General features: G+C 38.2%; 1 protein-coding gene across 1 annotated transcript in view; it reads right to left on the reverse strand.

The window, feature by feature from the left end:
• Positions 1 to 13506, reverse strand: part of BRINP3 (BMP/retinoic acid inducible neural specific 3) — a 402242-nt gene that overhangs the window by 369035 nt on the left and 19701 nt on the right. The gene's annotated exons all lie outside the window — the stretch shown is intronic.

The raw sequence follows: 13506 nt of genomic DNA on the forward strand, positions 1-13506 counted from the left end.
ACACTTGAAGAAGGGTGAGATGATCCCTTGATCTTAACAATTTAGTTGGAAACTCCCATAAGTTAGTCATCAATGGTTTGAGTAGATGAATTTTAAGTGTTAAAATATTTGATTTGATGCATCCGAAAAAAAAAAAACCTTGACCCCATGAAAAACAACTCTGAAATGGTTTTTAAAGCCCTTTGTCTTGTTATAAGTGTGGAGTTCAATATTTTAGGCATAAGAATTTTTTTCCATATAACAGATAATTTTTTTAAATAATCAATATATTTTTTATTAATATTATGCATTATGTGACAGTTTCATAGGCTTTGGGAATCCCCCCCCTCCCCTCCCCCCTGGTGGATTCCTCCACCTTGATGCAGTATTACAGTTCAAATTCAATCAAGATTCTTTCCTTGCAAACATATATAAAGCATGGAGTCCAGCTACTTATTGTCCAGATGGGTTGAACAGTTTCTTCGGGAGACCATTTCTGGTCCGAAGTCAGAGCTGGTATAATATCATCACAGTCAATTAAGAGTCCCAATATAACATCAACAGCAATTTGCAATATTATGGAATTGACATGGTTTTGAGTAACCAGTATGTTAAAAAAAAAAAACAAAAAAACAAACCAAGAAAAAAAAACAAAGAACAAAATAACAAAAAACAAGTCCTAACCACAACCTATGATTAGCTCATTGACATCTCAATTTTAGTTTATATACAGGACCGAACCGGCTGCTATATACCTTGAAAAGGCTATAGGGTACCATTCAGCTGTCTCATGTCTATTTCATTTTAGTATTTAGCCATTTGTTGTGTTGAAGTATAATTTTGTTGATCGTGGCAGATTTTGGGATAATCTAGACTGGCTTGTATCTCTAACAAGATATTTGTCGACATTCAATGTGCAGAACATTTTTTTTGGGGGGGGGGGTGTGCAGGAAAATCCTCAACACCATGGTGAGGAGTGACTAATTTTGTGTCCCACCCAGCAAGGCATGAGCCAATCCATGCCAGCTCTTTCCTGTCAGATTTCAAGCTCTACTTTCTGTTGTTTGTCTATTTATTTTAGGGTTTGTTTTTTTTTTTTAGTTTGTATGATTGTTTGCTATGAGGGGTTTTCGAAGCGATCCCCATGGTCACTGCGAGGGAGGGCGGGGGTCCAGAGGTGGAGCCAGGCTCAGACCAGAGAAAGCTCTCCTCCCTGGTCCCGAAGGACATTAATTGTTCTTCTGTGTCTGCTGACCGCTCAGGGCTTCTGGCTGTCTTTCCGATGACGTTGGTTGGACTTCTTCCATCCCCAGCGGAAGCTCCGGTTGGGGGTGGGTGACCTCAGAGTACTCAGCCTCCGAGGGCATCCAATTCCCTGTGGCCTCCTTGGCAGTTGGGGGTATAGTCCTTGTTGCTCATATTAATAGTTTGTGGTGAAGGTCTGGGAGTCTTCGTGGTTGGGATCCAAGCTTCCTCCTTACCACCTGCTCCACTCTGGAGTGCCCCCCTGCTCCACGCACATGACCTCCTGTTAAGAGGTTGTCAGGATCGCACCCGATTCCCCCCTCATGCATTGGTATAGTAGTTTTATTGTTGTTTAGTGCCGCTTTGAGTCTGTTGTCTATGAATTACCAGATTTGACCTTGATAGGCTATATTGTACTTTTTTTTCTCTCACTGTTTTTATGGCCTTGAAAGATTTCCCTGCACTCCCTCCCCATTACCGGTTAACATAGCGTATTGAGGGTATAGTAGGTTTTACAGTTTTTTGATGTAGATCTTAAATATTCTGACATTAATTGTTGGTTTATAGATTATATCGCGTTATCTTATTGCACTGGATACAGGTTGTTAGAGATTGCACTAATATTACAATATACAGGTACTATCTTTCAAGTTGTCATCTTTTCATCTCAGATTAAGGCAAACATGTGGTATTTAACCTTAGCAGCACTATCTACAATCGCAAAAACCTGGAGGCAGCCAAAATGCCCATCAATAGAAGACTGGATAAGAAAGCTATGGTTCATCTACTCTATGGAATACTACTCAGCTATTAAAAAAAACGAAATGCAGTTCTTTGTGGACAAATCGGCCCGACTGGAATCCATCATGCTAAGAGAAATGAACCAATCCCGACAGATAATTTTTTAAAGATACTGCGTGAGAAATAATCTTACACATTGGTTGAGTTCATTTAAATCTAATTTAATGTTATGTTTGAAGATAATGCTGTGTGTGTATCTTCAAGATAAGACAACCATCACAGAAAGCCACAGCAAAACAAAGCCTTTGCAGATTTTTTAATCCTTTCTCTAATTTGAGACTGATGCATGAGGGAGGTTTATTAACTAACCGCTAGCACCTACTGAAATAAACAGAGAAGGCGCTGTAGGAAAACACACGCAAAAGCACTTGCCAAGTCGTTCTCTTTGCCTTTTTCCAACTGGTCTTGAAAGGAAGAGAATAACAAAGAGCAAGTGTGTGGGGAGAACGGGAAACCATGGAAGAAAGTGGGAGATACTGAAGAGTGCGGTGTTTGTCCTCTCCCTATAGTCAGGACTGGCTTCTACACTGAACTGCAGCAGCTCATTAGTATTGTGCCTATGTTTGTCAGTAAAAAAAAAGAAAAGAAAATTTTGTAGGGAGTTTGCTTAGAATATTTGCAGAAATGAAGGAAACATTAAGTATTGTATGTATATATCTATGATAGATATGTCAGCAATAATTCATTGAACATGTATATTATCTCTCAGTTGAATCTGAGGGGTAAGTTCATTGAACAAAAATTCTGTTGATTTAGGGCTATTTAGGACAACACAATTTCTGGATAACTCACTTTCAAAGGTAAATTATGGAAGTGTGAGTCCTATTAAGCATAAATGAGAAATTTTTAAATCTGCATGAAAAGCAATTTCAAAAATTATAAAGCTTGCCACTTTCAACAAAATAGTACCCCAATTACACGAGCTACACAAGCAAGATCAATTATAAACTACAAATTCTTTTATAGATTTTAGCCTTGACTTTGGAAATTGCAACTGAAAGCCAGGATCTGATCTCCAACTACTATTCACACATTCATTAAAACAGATAATATGTGAATCTTATCAATCACTTTCTTACATATTGCAATTACGTAGCATTGTTATTTTATTTGTATACAGAAACAGAAAAGACATAATAACGTTTAGGACATCTTGATTCAACAATGAGAAATACGAAGCAAATAACTTTCTCTCATTAGAGTCCATTCAGACACACATACAAGGAAAAAGCCAAGGAAGCATCATCAGAAGTGTTATTACTCAGGTTTTCTCTCTGGTTATAAACTGCAAATTTTTATAATAGTGCCCATTAAAACCCACAAATAAAAGTCTCAGCACCTTGATTACAAAAGAAAACTACAGCTGTAATTTGGAGTATTTAACTAGGAAGAGGACCACAGAGATAATGACAGTGAGAAATGACAAGACTTGGAAAAAAGGAGCTAGGCAGAGAAACAGAGTCAAACAAAACATTCATTCAAATGTCCCCAAAATTCTTAGTTTTAATCTCTCTGTAAGTAATGCTGTTACCTAGCAGTTCAGTTTATTTTCTCACTTTAACAGGAACTAAGATGACTATATCATGCAACTAAAAACTGTTAAAACCTATTAACAATGACAAAGGGACATCTTTCAAAATATATAATCATGAGATTAACACAATACTCATTAAATGTATGTTCTGAAGATAAGTGTGATCGCTAAATGTTGGCTTATTATTCCTGACTTCAAATTTTCCAGATCTCAAATGAAGAATGTAAAACATATAAATTTATATACAAACATCATTGTGAAAATGAGTAAATGTTAACTTCTATTTTCTGGTTTAAATTGAAAATTGAATAAGAAACTAAATTAACCAGTCAAAAACATTTTCCAAAATATTTGGGTTGTTTTAGTACAAAAGAATAATCACCTGAAACAATAATCATAGAATAATCTTAATTTACAACTGTAACCATGAAGTATATTAACAGCCTAATGTGATTGTTGTAACTTTCTCACTATAATCCTTTACATCAGTGAGGCATCAACTAGGATCATGAAGTGAACGCATTTCCCCTTCCAACTCGAGCAGACAGCTCCTCTCTCCTGGATTTATGGATAATTCTTCACCCCACATTCGACCCTTCCATGAGTCACTAGCTCTATTCCCAGTGTACCTTATCATAAGGAATACATTTTTTAAAATAGGACTCAAAATTTTATAATAGGCCTCAGTCACATGTAGCTACTGTTATCCTGAAATGTGGCTAGTTGGAATCAAAATGTAGTATAACACACAAACGAGATTTTGAACAGTAAATAGCACAGAAAAAATGTAATATATTTCAATAGTTTTCTATTGATTATATATGAAGATGATAATTTACAAAATATTAAATAAACTATTGAATTTTTAAAAAGCAAGAGAACTACACATGAATACAGAACTATGCGATTCTAAGACAATATTTTTTAAAAAAGTATATAAGAATTTTGCAAATGACAGAAAATGCAATTATAATTAGCAAAGAATTTTTGTTTCAGAGCTCATCTGCTTTTTCTGCTGTTTCCATTTTACTTTTAGGAATAGAAGCTTTGAAATCTTACAGCTCAAAGCTTTTTTATACCTCTGATACTCCCTTAAATTTACAAACAAGAATACTGAAATATGAGGACGCAACTGGTAAAGCTCAACTTACACAGTTAATGTCGCAGACAGAACACTATCAACCCACAGCTCCTTCGGAGTGCAGTGTTTCAGTGAGAGGTGAGAGGAACACCTCAAAAAGCAGGCATCGGAGAATGCCAAGTGAATTTCTCTGAAGCGTGGGCAACTAGCTAGCCCTAAAAATACAAATGGAGAGGAAGACCCAAATAAAATAAGCAACACAGAATAATGGAAACGCCCTGCCTCCGGGCATTCTTTGTTCAAGAGGTAGCAGGTTGGGCCGGGCCTGGCAGCCTGGCAACTAAAGCCCTTGCCTAACATGCTCCTGGGATCCCTTATGAGCAATGGCTCATCTGGGAGGCTCCACTTCCCATCCAGCTCCCTGCTCGTGGCCTGGGAAAGCAGCCGAGGACGACCCAAAGCCTTGAGACCCTGCACCCGCATGGGAGACCTGGAAGAAGCTCCTGACTCCTGGCTTCGGATTGCCTCAGCTCTGGCCATGGCAGTTGCTTGGGGAGTGAATCATTGGACGGAAGATCTTCCTCTCTGTCTCTCCTCCTTTCTGTATATCTGACTTTCCAAAAAAAATAAATCTCTAAAAAAAAAAGAAGAGTCAGTAGGTTGTTTTAGGACAGCATTATGAGTGACAGAGCTTTCTGCAACAAAAAAGCAAAAAACAAAAAGCATTGTGAATTTTTGTTTTGATTTGTAAAACAAAAACTATTGTGAACCTTGGAGGCTCAAATACTAGATATGTGAAAGCCCTAGAAGCAATGGAAACACAATGCTTGACCTCTGACCTTTCCTATTCCATACGAGTCACAGGAATAGTCCCTGAAACTCTTTGCAGTAATTTCATAACTGGATTTATTTTATTTTATTTTTTTAAGATTTATTTGTTTTTATTGGAAAGTCAGATTGTTATGGAATGCAGCCAGTAATTGTTGTGATACTCTTCCCCCCAAGCCCTAATTTAGGTGTTGGACGCAGATGAGTCCAGTTAGCCTTTTTAGCTACAAGTGCACTTCCTGTTCCTGCCCATCCCAATGAACGCCAATTAACTCCTTAACCCACAACACTTAGGTATTCGCTCCTGTTCACCTGTGACTCACCTAACACCTGAGAGGAGAGGGCATTGCATTGTGTAACCACTCCCCTCACAAGCCCCTTTAAAAGGATGGTGAAGCAAAGGTTCTCTCTCTCTTTCTGGTCAGGTGTTTCCGTTACTCTGGCACTTTGACTCTTGGCTGATCCAGAACAGGTAATCCCCTAAGCATAGTCCCTGTGTACAGCTTTCACTGGACTTGTGATCTGCTATTTTAGTATGTTCTGTTATCACCAAGCTTGGTTAATAAAGACTCCTTAATAAAACCTTAGACATGTCTGGTGTGAATTCGCTCGCACCCCGTAACAAGATATACAGACAGGAGGAGAGACAGAGAGGAAGAACTTCCATCTGCTGTTCATCCTCAATTGCTTTCCCAGGCCATAGGCAGGAAGCTGGATGGGAAGTGGGGGCCGGGATTAGAACTGGCACCCATATGGGATCCTGGTGCATGCAAGGCAAGGACTTTAGCTGCTAGGCTATCACACCAGACCCCTGGAATTTATTTTAAAATTAGTAAAAATATTAGTGCTAAGGAGCCATAAAAACATGCCTCACTTTTCAAATTTTAACTTTTATTTAAGCAATCCTGGAAAACTGTCAAATTTTCATTACTAATTATTAAACGTTTTTTCAAATAATCTATATAAACCTCATCCTAGTTTTCAATAGCAGCTATTATCATCCATGATCATAAGAATTACATATTTCTTTCTGAAAATGCGAGAAAGCGTCTGTGAACTTTCCACCAGTGATAAGCTAAATGTTTAGATACACTACTTCAAGTCTTTTCACTGTAATGAGTACACATTTAAGACGCAAGATTTTAACAAAATAGTTGAGTCCTATTTTCTAAGTTTTTTTGGTTCTTATTTTGCAAGTTTGCTAGTTATTTTTTACTTGGGAGACAGTCTGAAACAATTACATGTAATTCGCTAATATTAGATGTTCTATGAAAAGGAAATTATACTCACTCCCATTAAAAACTGAATTTTTAATTTGATGAGCTAATAACTACATTACTTTCTTTAATTTTCAATTCTGAATATATGTTTAAAGGCTATCTAATAAAGTTTTTGGATCTAGAATATGGGGATAGAATTTGTCATGAGTTGGAATTTTTCTATATAGATGCTAATAATACTGAATTAAAATATTCCACATACTCATATAAGAAATTTATGGCATGTTTACTGCATAATATACTACTACAGGAGAACAATTCTAGCAAATTTCATATTCAAATGGTTACTGTTTTATTCATTTTTGTGGGAATAACAGTGCTCTAATCAACAGCTGCCACTGGCAGGTGAACCAGAAAGAGGGTACATGGGACATTTATTCTTCCCATGCACCCTGGCTTGTTAGCGTGCGATGTGTATTTGGGCTGAACAGTCAGTGTGTAGCCAAGGCAGGATTCACTCGGACATCCATTGCCTGCATGGCAAAGTCTGAAAGAAACTTCACTACACGGGCTGCATGCAAGTCTCTCCCTCATTCTGTGCCAAACAATTTGCTTCTGAGAGCTCTGGTCATTTTAAGAGGTAAATATCAGCACCATTTATTTCTCTCCAAGAATCCCAGATTTAGCAAACACAAATAAAAATACTCAATGAATTATACAGTAAATTGGAAGTGAAATTAAAAACACATCATCGTTGGGTGTGAGTGTGCCTCAAGCATGTCACAGGACATCCTTGTTTGACAACTGTCTTCCTCCAGTCCTTGACTGCACCATCAGAGCCGTTGGAGGGTCTCAGGAGCCCTGGACTGTGCTGACACCACCAACCAGGGTCCAGCTCTAGAACGAAGCTGGACGTTTCCAGCAGGTGCCATCCTGAATTTCTCAGTCAAGAGAACAATGATGCAGTTCTTTTCTCTAGGTAAGTCCAAGCAGACAGGTATCCAATCTGTGAAGCCTGCTTCGCCTTGAGTGTTAAAACACATCTTACTAATCACAGAATCTTATTACAGCCTCTAATACTCTGGCAAAAATGTCTATATGAATGTCACTTCTCTGTACTGGTATAAATTTTCTTTTTCCCTCCTGTGGATTGATAGTAGCTTAGTAGGAAATTTGGAGTGATGATATTCGGAGTTGTTTTTAGAGGATGTTTTGAAGAACACCAACAGCTTTGTCATCTTGAAAAGTATACGGTCCTAACAGGCTCTGTACAGATAGTATAAACTTTATCATTTCATATCCATCATGATAGCAAGAAAGACCTTCTGAATGAGTAAAGTTTGTTTGTATTACATGTAAGACACAGAAAACCACCTGAAAACTTGGAAACTTAACAAACCTGGTGCTTTTTAAATAGCAATGGGACTAGGGTCAGTTGGCTGGTTTTTATTCTGGCGATTCCTGGTGTCAACCTTGTGGTTTCTCTCTTCCATCGTTTTAGTCCAGGCCTCCCTCTAACATGGTCTGCGACCTGTTAGGGATTCATTAGTCCACACTGCCTCCGTCCACATTGTGATTTCAGACCCCAGCGCCTGAACACATTCCTGCACCAGCCTCTGACTGGGTCAGGCTAGCCAATGCCACACTGGTATATTTGCTTAGCAAAACGGACAAATGCATCGGCGTACTGGAAGGAAGAAAACCGGAGCAGGGGATAGCAGGGGATTTAGTGTAACAGCAGCATATTTAACTGCAAAAATATTACCATTGATAAATTATTTTACTTTTTAAGGATTTGTCTATTTTTATTGGGAAGACGGATTTCAGAGAAAAGAAAGATCTTCCATTCATTGTTATACTCCCCAAGTGGCTGCAGCAGCCAGAGCTCAGCTCATTCAAAACCAGGAGCCAGGAGCTGCTTCTGCATGTCTCCCCATGCAGGGTCCCAAGGCTTTGGGCCATCCTCCACTAATCTCCCATGCCTCAAGCAGGGAGCTGAATAGGAAGTGGAGCAACTAGGACAGGAACTGGCACCCACATGGCATCCTGGCATTTGAAGGGGAAAAAATAGCCAATTGAGCCATTGCACTGGGCCCAAGTTATTTATTATTTAATTGCCATGTTACGATGAGATAAACAGTAGATTTACATTTCAATACAGGCACAGATGTAGAAGAATCCATAGAAAATGAATCATGTGAGAAGTATTTTTTAAATTTTCTGCACCAAAACCAATTTAGGTTTCAATTCCATGTTTCATGAGCTTTTCTAAGAAACCTAGCATACATTTTAATTTTTGTTTTGCACTTGTAACTCGATTATTTGGAACTTTCTGAACAGGCATGGTGTCTTAGGACAGCAAATCAAGACACTGCCTGCAGCACCCACATCCTATATGGGCACATGTTTGAGTTCCTGCTACAGCACTTCCACTCTAGTTCCCTGTAAGCAGCCTGGAAAAAGCAGCAGGAGATGACCAAAGTGCTTGGGTCCCCACCACCCTCATGGGTGCCCCAGAAGTACCCACTGCCTCCTAAATATACTCTGTGTCCAGCTCCAGGTATTGTGGCCATTTGGGGAATGAATCAGCAGAGAGAATACCATCTTTGTGTGTGTGTGTGTGTGTGTGTGTGTGTGTGTTTGCATGTATGTTTCCGTAAACCTGACATTCAAATAAATAATTAAAAAAATTTTTTTCAGAATGTTAGTGCTCTAAATTTGTATGCCAATACCACAATGAAAAGCTTTAGCAGTCCTCCCTTGAATGTGCCGGGATTCCATATGGTAGCCGGTTCGTATCCCGGCGGCCCCACTTCCCATCCAGATCCCTGCTTGTGGTCTGGGAAAGCAGTCCAGGATGGCCCAAAGTTTTGGGACCCTGCACCGGAGTGGGAGACTTGGAAGAAGCTCCTGGTTCCTGGCTTCAGACTGGCCCAGCTGCAGCCATTGTGGTTGCTTGGGGAGAAAATCATTGGACGGAAGATCTTCCTCTCTGTCTCTCCTCCTCTGTGTGTATCTGACTTTCCAATAAAAATAAATCTTTTTTTTTTTTAAAAAAAAAGCTTTAGTAAAAAGCCACATGTGAAATGGATGTAAAATGCAAGCAAAATGCTACTTCATACAAATATTATTTATAAATACTAAATATAATAAAGTATGCATTGATTATGTATTCAAAAATTTATATAGAATAAAGAAATTTAAAGTACCTATCGAATTTAGAGAAATAATCTACTTAATTTGAAGATTAGTCTGTATTTCAAAGCTTACACAATATTTAATTTAACTTGTGTACTGTGAAGTATAGGGTCTATATAGACAAGTGGCTAAAATGGATAATTATAGTTGAAGAAACTGCAGTGTGGTGGTCATTTTGTTTAAGCAATCGAACACTGTTGTCACCGCAGAGGCTTCTCATTTTTTCTTTAACTCAGAATTCCCACCTCCTCCAGAGAGAGCTTTTGTTGTGATTTTTTATTATTAATTCCCTGGCTTTTCTTTGGATTTTATAAAGCATATTTACTATTCTTTGAGTAGCATAATTCAGCAGTGTGTGAATTTCAAATAAATAAAACATACACAAAAATGATCTTGCATGTATATGTGTTTTATAACCCTTACTGAACATAATGTTCTGAGATGCATCTTTGCTATTATTATTTAATTGATCCGTATCTTAATATATAATGCTTTGAGTTCTTTAACAAAGTCATCAATTGTACCGCTTTCATAAAGATATTGCCCTCTCTATTCTTTAAACTTAGTATTTTTGTCACTCCTATTAAGATCTTGCCTATAAAAGTTATGCATATGGTTTGACGAAGAATCTAATTTTACCTTTTTTTCCTTTTTTCCTTTTTAAAGATTTATTTATTTGTACTGGAAAGACAGATATACAGAGAGAAGGAGAGACAGAAAGATTTTCTGTCCGTTGGCTCACTGTTTACGTGGCCACAACGGCCATACCTGAGCTGATCTGAAGCCAGGAGACAGGAAGCTCTTCCACCCTGCACCTCTCCTACGAGGGTGCAGGGTCCTAAGGCTTTGGGTCAATCTTGACTGCTTTCACAGGCCACAGGCAGGGGGCTGGATGGGAAGTCGAGCAGCTGGATATGAACTGGAACCCACACGGGATCACAGCACTTATAAGGCAAAGACTTTAGCTGCTAGGATACTGTGTCAGGGCACTCATGTTTTCTCTAATGGAAGCTAACATTAAAGAAAAATTTACAGTGAAAAACATTTCCTTTCCCACACATTAACAACTTCAAACAGTCCTGTCATGCAAGAAGTGACTTGCTCTTTCTTCATTTTTCTCTATTTTCATGTACTTTCCAAATCATTTTTATTATATTTTTCAGAGAACAGAACTTCAAAGACAGTAGGTCACAGCATTCATCTCAGTTGTCTGCTGTTCTCTCTCACGCTGGGAGCCTTGTGAAAATCACCTCTGAGTAAGCAAGCCACATTGTAGTAACAGCATATCCACACAGTATCTTCAAGACTTTAAGAAAATTATGGCTGTGCTATTGACTTGCACACAAGGCTAACCAAAAATGTCAGAAGGTAGAGAAAAGAAAGAAGACTTTCATTTTGTGTCACCATATTTGAGGATTTACTATGCGAAATGTCTTTAATGGAAATAAAAATTGTTGGTGGCTGGCGTGATATCTTAGTGGCTGAATCCTCAATTTGTGCAGGTTCCCATATGGGCACTATTTCATGTCCCAGCTGCTACACTTCCCATCCAGCTCTCTGCTTATGGCCTGGGAAAGTAGTTGAGAATGGCCCAAAGCTTTGGGACCATGCACCTACATGGGAGATCTGGAAGAAGATCCTGGCTCCTGGCTTTGGATCAGTTCAGCTCCAGCCATTGTTGCCACTTGGAAAGTGAACCAGTGGCTCGAAAATCTTTCTCTCTGTATCTCTTTCCCTCTGTATATCTGCCTTTTTTTAAAAAAATAGATAAATAAATAAAAGATAAAAATAAAAATTGCCTCCTACCTCTAACCTTGGACTTAACATCAAGGGTTCAAGATAACCGTCAGTAAGTATGAATCAGTAAAAATATAAATCACTTCTGTAGAGAAACTGATGCTCATTAAAAGGGAGAGGATTTCCAACACTAGGGGACCAGATCCCCACCCTGGTTGGACTTCTTGTGGAGGGTGTTTCTAGCAAAACTGGCAAAGGCAAGATCGCGAATGAGAAGGAGAATGTGCCCTGCCCTACACTTCAGAATAAAAAATTTCCTCAAACCCATCTTCTAAGAATAGAAATACCTAGAGTGATACCCTGATCTTAGGATCCATTACCAATTTATAGAGAAAGGAACAAAGGGTATCTGAAATCTGAATTTTTAGTTTGGCAAAATAGCCTATGTTCACATCCTTATTCTAAATCTCCCCATTCAACAGTCCACCCATTAATTATTTATTTGTCAGGTCATAATGTAATTTCAAACACATAAACCTAAAAATGTTTATACACATTAATTCAGAATATAAAACTAAGACCTATTAGTCAACAAAAATGCATGATGGTAGTCCTATCTACAATCCTTGTATTCTTTGATTATTGTGATCTTGCTATTCTATATCTGAAATGCCAATCTGAAAAGGAAAAAACACAGTGTCAGAGAGGATGAAATAACGAAAGGAACTGAAATGTCTGGCCTAATTATTTTAACATACGCCATATGCGTTACATTCAGAACTAAGGCATTTCAGAAACTATGTCAATGCAATGTGCCACACGAAGGAATTTGTGGTTGGGATACTAAACATTAACAGAATTTGACTGATCACTTTTGCAAATTATATAGCCTTTTCAAATGATCAATTACGTGCCTAAACATGAATAATAGTTTCCCATCCATTTGTCTTAAATAGTCACTCTTTTTCTGTTTTAGGGCCAGCATATTTGACAGATAGTCCAGTAATTATTTTTGTAGGCAACTAGGAAAAATAAAAATAAGAACAAAAAAAGAAGCAATTCTAATCCTTGAATCTGAGAGACCAATATTTGAAAATTACTACACACATGCATATTTAAGCCAGAGGTAGAAACACAAGAATGTTGATGAATACAGGGCTAACGTAAGTCTTTAAACTAGCATTCAATAAAACTAAAAAGAATATATGAGCCTTACCAACAAACTTTCAAGTGTTTTTCTTTCATTCCTTTCACATATGTGATTCCAATAATACTTTTTACATTCAGCCCAAAACCTCTAAAATCACATCATGCTATGTCTGCATCTGAGAGCTGATTGACCGCTAAGCCACAGCACAACAACCACAGGGAAGACAACACCTCAGACCTCCAGCTAGAGACGCCAATAGATCACGGAGACATGTTCTGACATCAAGTTGTTTGACTGGCTGTTAAAAATCCTCTTGCAGATTGCTGGAATACAAGACATTCATGCAATCTTTAAGTCAAGTAACTTCACACAATCTGTGAAGAGAAGCTGGCTGAACCGACAAACACATAAAATGAATGAATCAGGGCTCAGAGTCTATCGACTAGCTCTGCCACATCTAGAAATCTTTAGCATTTGTCATTTAACTTAAAAAAAAAACAAAAAAACAAAAAAACAGACTCTTAGTCTCGTAACAATCCTCTGGCTGCCCAGACTAAGAGATTTCTCATCTCACATAAACGCCAGCAATAATTGGGTGGTCATTCAAGGTACTTGTTTAGCACCTCGGTCCCTTCTGCAAACACACACTCTGTTAAGAAACATAATTTTTTCACAACTCTTTGTAAAGCCTACGCACAGATCTGAAACACAGTGCCCTCTTGTGCACACACAA

This window comes from Ochotona princeps, chromosome 10, assembly GCF_030435755.1.
Source record: "Ochotona princeps isolate mOchPri1 chromosome 10, mOchPri1.hap1, whole genome shotgun sequence".
Classification (NCBI taxonomy): domain Eukaryota; kingdom Metazoa; phylum Chordata; class Mammalia; order Lagomorpha; family Ochotonidae; genus Ochotona; species Ochotona princeps.